The sequence below is a fragment of the Myotis davidii genome, unplaced genomic scaffold (genome assembly GCF_000327345.1).
Source record: "Myotis davidii unplaced genomic scaffold, ASM32734v1 scaffold960, whole genome shotgun sequence".
In the NCBI taxonomy this organism is placed as follows: domain Eukaryota; kingdom Metazoa; phylum Chordata; class Mammalia; order Chiroptera; family Vespertilionidae; genus Myotis; species Myotis davidii.
The window spans coordinates 1,686,243-1,694,683 of record NW_006293003.1 but is presented as its reverse complement, the minus strand read 5'-3'; the positions used below and the strand labels follow the sequence as shown (position 1 = coordinate 1,694,683).

The 8,441-nt window shown below is 49.5% G+C and overlaps 2 pseudogenes; both read right to left on the bottom strand.

Moving 5' to 3' along the window:
• Positions 1-5,147: 5,147 nt before the first annotated feature.
• On the bottom strand, positions 5,148-6,741 carry LOC102771258 (annotated as a pseudogene).
• Positions 6,742-7,060: 319 nt separating this feature from the next.
• LOC102766354 lies at positions 7,061-8,441 on the bottom strand (annotated as a pseudogene).

Below are 8,441 nucleotides of genomic sequence, written 5' to 3'. Positions count from 1 at the left end.
AGAGCGGCGCGGGCAGCCTTCTGCGTCCGAATTTCTTCGGGCGTGAGAGGGCTGGGGCTGCTGCTGCGGGGCGAAGGAAGGGTGCTCTGTGCGGAAGCTTTGGGGGCACCGGAAGCACCAGCGCTTGGCCTTGGGGGGCTGGGGAGGTCTTTCTCGTTTCTGTGTCGCTGGCACTCCCAAGCCGTTAGCTTCCGGCCCTGTGGGCACCCTGTGTTTGCAGAAACTGCGCGGCGCCCGCTGGGGGTTTTGCAAACATAATGCTTTCTTTCTCTTTTCTTAAAAAAAAAAGCATGAGTCAGTGGGAGTCGCCCTCCCTCGGAAAGGGCTGCTGGCAGGAGGAACTTTAGGGGTGTGCTTTGCTGGGCCTGAGCTTTCTCAAAAGTTTATTTTAGAAAGCGAAGAAAGCCAAGAAAAGCAAGAGGCGGGGGCTGGGGGGAGGGGTGTAGGTTCTAAGAAACCCAGGGTTTATGTCCTCGTCGAGAAAGCGGAAGGAAAGGGGGATTTCATCTTGTAAGATCCAGGCAGTGGCACATAGGGGAAATCAGGGGCTCTGAGGCGTGTTACTTGGAGCCTCACCTTTGGGTGTGTGAGGGGGTCCTGTCTCGGAGTTGGGGGACAGGGTAAACGTGAGAGCATATAAAGTACCTATCTCTACTGTTTCCTAGCTTGGGCTTACATCCTTGACTTTCTAAACTACCGGGAAATTCCGTTTCAAAATGTATCCAGGTTCATCATTCCTGGCCTCCCCTTGGCTGTTACTGGGTTATTTACTGCAGGTGTGTCCAATTTGATTGCTTGGCTTGTGCTCCTGGCCCCCATCTCTTCCCCCATCTCCAATCTGTCTGTTTTCCAGATTGCAGCCTGGGTGTGTTAGATTGAAAATCAAATCTCACTATTAGTTTAAAAACTACAGGAACTCCCAAACCTCAAAGTAAAAGCTTAAAAGTCCTTGAGATGGCCTACCTGGGCCCTTTGATAGGCCTCGGGGATTCTCATCTACACCAGCCCTTTACCCTCAGCTGTACCCTCCCTGCCTGCTTTTCTCCTGCAAGGTGACCTTGGCGCTCCAGGGCCTCTGATATTTGCTCTCCACCTGGAATTACTTGGCCAAAAGTACTTAGGCTTAAGTGTCAGATTTCTTGATGCACATCACCTACCCTGACTACCTTATTTTTAAATTTTTTGCAACCTTCCAGCCCTTACACTTCTGATACTCCCTTCCCTGACTTCTGTCTGGAGTATGTCTATTCCTGGCACATGGTAGATGCTCCCATGGATGACCCAGCACCCCAAATGCAACTTTCAATCAAAAAGCAATGGATGTGAAGGCAGTTCTGTGAACAGAAAAAAGACCCTAGAAATGTTGACTTTGTGCGAAGTGGTGTGATTTCTAAGCAGAAATGGAAAACAAGTGGGGCTGTGGCTGTTCTGAGAAACAGGGTTTTAATGATCAGGCCTTAATGGGACTGGGGCTAAGAGCAGGTGTGACAACTGAGGTTCACCCCCAGAGCATTCATGTGGTGGACTGGGATGTAAAACAGGCACCAACCCCCAGCTCTTGCAAGCTGGTAACCTGTATGCAGGTGTGCACAGCCTTGTTGGACTTAATGCTATTCAAAATGAGACTCTAAACCAGGGGTGGGCAAACTTTTTGATTCGAGGGCCACAATGGGCTCTTAAACTGGACCGGAGGGCCGGAACAAAAGCATGGATGGAGTGTTTGTGTGAACTAATATAAATTCAAAGTAAACATCATTACATAAAAGGGTACGGTCTTTTTGTTTTTAGTTTTATTCATTTCAAACGGGCTGGATCTGGCCCGCGGGCCGTAGTTTGCCCACAGCTGCTCTAAACCAACCCTCTGGAGGCTTAAGAAGCTTAGGGTAGGATGGGGATGAAGATGGCAAAATCAAAAGTACTGCTACAAACAACATGATTGGCAGGCAGCTGACGGGGTTGAAAGGAGAGGGCTGGGGGTCATTGCCCTGGTTCCTCTGCCAGTGATCTCTCAGCTGTAAGGGCTTAATTGACTGGCGTCAGCTGTGCCTGGCTGTGGTTCCAGCACTTTTTTCCTCGGGTTTTCCTGCTCCCCACATGCACCTTTGTTATAATAGAACTAGAGGCCCAGTGCATGAAATTCCTACATAGGTAGGGCCCCTAGGCCTGGCTGGTGATCAGGGCTGCCAGGGGCCATCATTCCATGCTGCCCCCTGGTCGTCAGTGCATGTCATAGTGAGCAATCGAACTCGGTCTCCTGTTCGAACTCCCGAGGGGGCACTTTGCATTTTAGATACATGCCTGGTAGATCCCTAACAGAGGGTGCCCTCAGACTTCAGTGTGGACCCTGAAAGGTCTCTATCCCAGCGATTCACTGCTCTACATGTCAGCACAGGCACTTCTCTACATCTTTTACCCTTCATGCTTTCGTTAAAACAAAACCCTGACCTGCCTGTGTAAATCTGTACCCTTCTATAACCAGCTGCCTCCCTGGCATCTTGGTGGGAGTGTTGAAAGCCCGTCTCCAATTCTCAAGTAGTATTTGTTCCACATTCACTCCCATGCCTGCTGGATTGATCAGCCTCCCTGTCCACCACCTGGGAAACAGCAATGGAAACAGGGACCGCGTGTTTTTCACCACTTAGCAAAGGGCCCACCAAGTGAGCTGAATGAATTCACTGAAACGTGTTCTAGAGGGAATGACCAACAGAGCAACACCTGAATTTGCATTAAATTCCAAAGCGTAAATTAGTGTGGCTTACAAACATACTGTTTGGACAACAGCTCAAACAGATCTTCCTTGAGAAGTCGGAGGCTGGCTTTGGATAAAGGGGTTGCAGACTGAGTAACTTGGTTGAAACCCTTAGAACTGGTTTTAGGTGTGTAGGAGGCCTTACAGCCTCCCCTTGCAGAGGGAGATGGGTTCTGGTCAATTCTGCTGATGCTTTGCAGTGAAATGAGGGCTGGGAACACAGCTCTCTGGGGATCCACCTCGCCCTGAGCATGCGTAGCCTCAGCCCTGTTTCCCCTTCCTTAAAGGGGAACATACAGGAGTGTCTGGCAAAGGGCTGTGCCAGGAGCAGCAGGAAGCATGGCCATGGCTGGTGAGCTGCTCCCTTGGGCAGCTCCCGTCTGAACTAGTCCATGTCCTGGAAGGACAGGGCCCTTCCCCCTCTAGGAATCTTCGTCTCTCTCCTGGGTCCTTCCCTGGAGTTTTTAAACAAGCTTAGATAAGCCACACTCAAGGACCACCTGCAAAGTGTCCCTGGAATAGATCCCCTCCACCTCTACTTCCTTACACTCACCTCATCCCCATCACCTCCAGCTTTCACCAGGAGTGCCCCCTCACTTCCTCTCCCAGAAACTGTCCCAGGTTGGATCAAGGTTCCACTCCTAGCCCACTCAGGTATGGAGGGTGGTGGTGTGAAGTCGCGTGGGGCTAACTTAGCTCCAGGTACTGCCTGCTGATCCTGAAAAGCTGTGGTGGGGCTTTGGGCTTTCCTACTAGAAGGGGGACAGACTATTTAGTACTGGGCTATCACCCCAAGAGCTCTCTATTGCTTTTGTCCTCCATGCAGAGGATTAATAAAACACAACCCTGGCCCGACTGTATAAACCTATACAAAAAGCCCAGCTGACGTGGCTCCATGGTTGAGTGTTGACCTATGAACCCGGAGGTCACGATTCAGATTCCCAGTTAAGGCATATGCCTGGGTTGGGGGCTTGATCCCCAGTTTGGGGCATGCAGGAAGCAAGCAATCAATGATTCTCTCTCATTGATGTTTTTATTTCTCCCTCTCCCTTCCTCTCAAATCAATAAAAGTATATAAAAAAAATGAACCTATACAAAAGCGTTAACCTCTGATGTGTAATTTCTTCTAATGTGAGAACAAGTGAGCTATCTCCAACCCCCGGCTCCTTGGGCTGCTCAATTGGAAACACATGGTATTTAACAAGGTCCCACGAGGGGGCGCTGTGCTCTGCAAAGAGGAGACTGTGTGGCAGGTGTAACCAGTGCTGTGAGGGTCTTCAGCTCCCTGCAAGCTGTAGACCCTGCGCCTGAGTTCCGTTCCCACTCAAGGTTGTCTCCAGGGGCTGGACCTCCAGGAGGAGAACGCTACCCTGCATAGCCTTTGGCTAGTTTGAACAGTTCCAGGGAAACACATCCTTAAGTTTCTGACCTGTTGGTTTAAACCATCAAGTCATCATCAGCTAAGTCTGCGCTATCTGATCCCTCTCGGGTCAGTGTGAGTTAACTGCTGTCACCTGCAGACTTGGCCTCAGACTTGGCCCCCTGCCCGTGTTCTGTGCTGCCCCCCTCCCCGGCTTTCCCCACCGAGCGGCAAGGGTCTGGCCCAGTCACTGCCACCCTCTGCCCCTCTTTTCATTTTGCACAAAGAGCTCCAGTGAGTGAAATTGGGTGGTTTTTGTCTTTTTCCACCTGATTTATTCCGTTTAGCATAACAGCTCCGGACCCACCCATGTTGTTGCAGATAACAAATGAACAAAACAGATTCCTAAATACAGATGACAAAATTGTGAGTACCAGAGGGGAAGGGAGTAGAAGAGAGAGGGTGGTTGGGTAAAGGGGGTCAAATGTATGGTAATAGAAGGAAAGTAGACTTTGTTGTTAGCCAGTTACCTCACTGAATTTAAAAAATTAAAACTTTCATTGTTAAAAAAACACGCCTCCCATGAACTGTGAAATGGACACATACGCCTGCCTCTCCCTGCTGCCTGAGACCCTGAGTGTCTAAGCCAGGGGTGGGCAAACTTTTTGACTCGAGGGCCTCAATGGGTTCTTAAACTGGACCGGAGGGCTGGAACAAAAGCATGGATGGAGTGTTTGTGTGAACTAATATAACTCAAAGTAAACATCATTACATAAAAGGGCACGGTCTTTTTTTTTTTTTTTTAGTTTTATTCATTTCAAACGGGCCGGATCTGGGCCGTAGTTTGCCCATGGCTGGGTTAAGGCCATCTTCCTCCAGTCCGAGCTCATCTTAACTAAACACAGGTGGTGGCCGAGGACAGGTGATGGGGCTTCTTGTTCTCTGGCTTTCTTTTTTTTTTAATGTATTTTTCATTGCATGAAAAACAACCTGTTCAATATGCTCCCCATCATGCAAATAGCTCTCATATGAGATTCTTCAGATTTTATGTGTTTTCCATTCTGGCTCATTCTTTGCTTCCTCACCATCAGATTCAACTTGTGCGAACGTGGCTTTGGGCTGAGTCTTGGAATAGGCCCGAGAAACCCAGTACGGGCTGTCCTCCACCGCCTTGGCGTGGCGCAGGATGGCCTCCCGGGGGTTGCTGTCGTCGGTCCTATCCAAAGCAGTGTTCTTCACGATGTATGAGGACAGGGTGCCGCCGTGGGTTCCCACCCGGCCGCCACGACCTGGGCCCGCCACCGGAGGCTCGGGCTTGTGCGACTTCAGGGGGTCCAGTCTGTCCTTCTCCAGCTGCCTCCTGGTGCTCCGCTGGCGGGGCTCACGGAACAGCGGCAAGGCGTGCGGGGTGAGGATGTAGTCCTGGGTCAGCGTCTCGGCTTGCTTCGTCTTCCGCTGGGTTTTGCCCACACGTAGTTTTGCTCTCCTCTGACTCTTGTTGGGGTCATAATAGACTTTTGCCACACAAGAAGTGTCTGTACCTGGGTCATGAGCCTGTTTGTAGTGGAATTTAGGACGAACCATCTGGTTCCGGTCCCAGATCTGTATGCTTCCGTTCTGGCAGGCAGCTGCTATGAGGTTTCCATCTTTACTGTATGTGCACGTGGTGGGAATCACTTTTTTTACCCTACATCGTCTGTGGTTAAACACACTTTTTTGTTTCTTTTGATTTTCAACTTCCATGTCCTCACAGTCGCATCATTTGAGCAAGTCATAAATTCTCCCTTTATTTTGGGATGCCATGAGCCAGTATGAAGCATTGCTGTGTGACCCTTGGTGTTGGCCATGTCTACAATATACTGGTCATTCCATTACTTCAAAGCCATCTGTCCATCACTTTGGCTTGAGAGCTTCCGGATACAAGAATCATGTCTCCTGTGTTACTATAGTGCAATGACGTGATCTGATGGCATTCACAGGGTTGAAGGGATCGAAATGCCTTAAAAGAAGCGTCCATTCCAGCAAAATCCCAAAACTTAACATCATAGTCATATCCTCCTGTCACCAAGCGGGTACCTGAGGGGTCCAGACCCAAAGCAGAAACTGTTTTCGTGCCATGCTTTAGCGTTATTTCATGAGAATCAGGGATCTTTTGAACAGGATTTTCCTCTTCTGAATCACCACCATCATCATCATCATCATCATCACCACCACCTACCTCTTCCTTGTGAAGAGGTGGAGGTAAACGACCAATATCTTGCTCCATACGATCAACAGGTTCTTCTGCCATGGTCGCGGGTAAAGGAGGGCCAATCAACTCATCAGAGGAATCAGAACTCTCTTCACTTCCACTACTGCCTGTATCACTGGAAGATGATTGAGAGCAATCTCTGACCACATTTGAGCATGAAGATGTAGGTTCAATATCTTCATTTCGCCTTCTTAATTCTTTCTCTCTGTTCATATCTTCCTCTTTTTCTCTTGCCTCCAGTGTTTTCCGACTTCTTTCCATAGCTGTTGTTCGAGTCTGTTCAAACATTGCTTCCAAATCAAATGTACGAGCTTTTCCCCCGAACCCCGTGAAGCCCATGGTGACCGCCAGCTGCGCGTCCGGTCCCGACAGTTGCTGCATCGCCGCCAGTGGCAGCCCACAAAGCCCCGCGGCACTTCCCTGATTCCAAGTAGTAAACAGCTTTCAATGGTAGAGCATGAGACTTTGAAGCCCATGGTGACCGCCAGCTGCGCGTCCGTCCCGACATCTCAGCGCCTTCGCTGGGCCCTGGGTGCTGCATCGCCGCCAGCGGCAGCCCACAAAGCCCTGCGGCACTTCCCTGATTCCAAGTAGTAAACAGCTTTCAATGGTAGAGCATGAGACTTTTTTTTTTTAAAGGATTTTTATACTATACTAAAAAAACAAAATAAAGGGATTAATGAACATATATCTTAGTCCTTCCAAGAGTCTCTGTACCCAACAGCCATGCAGACTGGCTGTCGCCTTTTTCTTTTGCTTGCAGCTTGTAGCCCATGCGCTAGTTCGTAAAATCAAACTTGTTCCGCCAAATCCAACACCCTGAATTTATCCAAAGTGTAGAAACATGCTTTTACCACCCGTCCCATTCAGATCAATGACAGCTTTAATTGCTGATTCAACCCTCTCAAATTCTAAAAATATTCGTACTGCATCATCCGGGGCACCAGGAATTTCAAATATCACACATTTTCCAACTTTGCCACATTTTTCACACTCTTCCTTGGTTTCAACTTCCAAGTCTTCATCTACCTCTCCTGCACCAACCATGTTCCTTAGTAGGACCACTTTCGTAGGACGTTTAAGTATTTCAGTTAATGGATTTGAACCTGACTTCCTGGTTGCATCTTTCTCTGTGACTTCGCCCACAATGATCTTGCCTCCTCGCTTGCTCGTCTTCTCCACTGACAACGCCGTGCTCAGCTCGCTCATGTTTACCAAGACCTCGGCCTTCCCGAAAGCCGTACTTCTGCATGATTTTGTGTGCTACTGTGCCACCCATGTTGGCGAGGAAGGAGTTGCCAGGGCCCGTTGGAGATCTGGGTCTGTCTTGTTCCTCACACACAGGAGGAGGAATGGCAGCTTTAGAAGACTGTGAGCGAGGTCTTGAATCCTCTTCATAAGGAAATTCTCGGGGTAACTCTTTGCCTTTCTCTACAAGAGAAGTGGGTGGTGCGATGGCAGCTCCACCCATACTTTTTCTCCTTTCTCGCGCATAATCTTCATCTTCATCAGGATCTGGTCGCCTTGAAAACCCACTGGCTTCATGTCTGTCTTTACGCCTCTTTTCTCTCTCTTCTATTTATTTTTGTCTTTCCAGCTCCCGCTGTCTCTGCCGTTCTTGTCTTTGGCGCTTCACTACTTTCTCACAATCATTAGGAGACATAGGATCATAGTCATCAGCTAAGGGAATCAAAACTTCTGCAGAAAATCCACTGGGTACGGGATCCTTTAGGCCAGCTGCTACATGAATCTGCCGGTCATCTGACGAGCCACCTCGCTTTAGGTCGATTACTGGGGTAAGGACTGTACTTTGTTTTGTTCTCTGGCTCTTTGCTTGAGTGAGAGCTGCCTTCTTCACCTGAAGCTGAGACTGTAGAAGTTGGAAGTTTTTTGAGTCACTGGCCTCCACTCCCAGGTCATCATACAGTGACATCTTTTCAGTTTAATGCTGGTCCGCCAGACCGACCCTCCCCCTGGGCCGCAGTGGTGCACCAAGGCCCAGGTGCCATGCTGAGGGCAGGCTGGGCGTACTCGGCGTCAGCCCGTGACGGTCCGGACCGCAGCCAGCGCCAACCCCTACG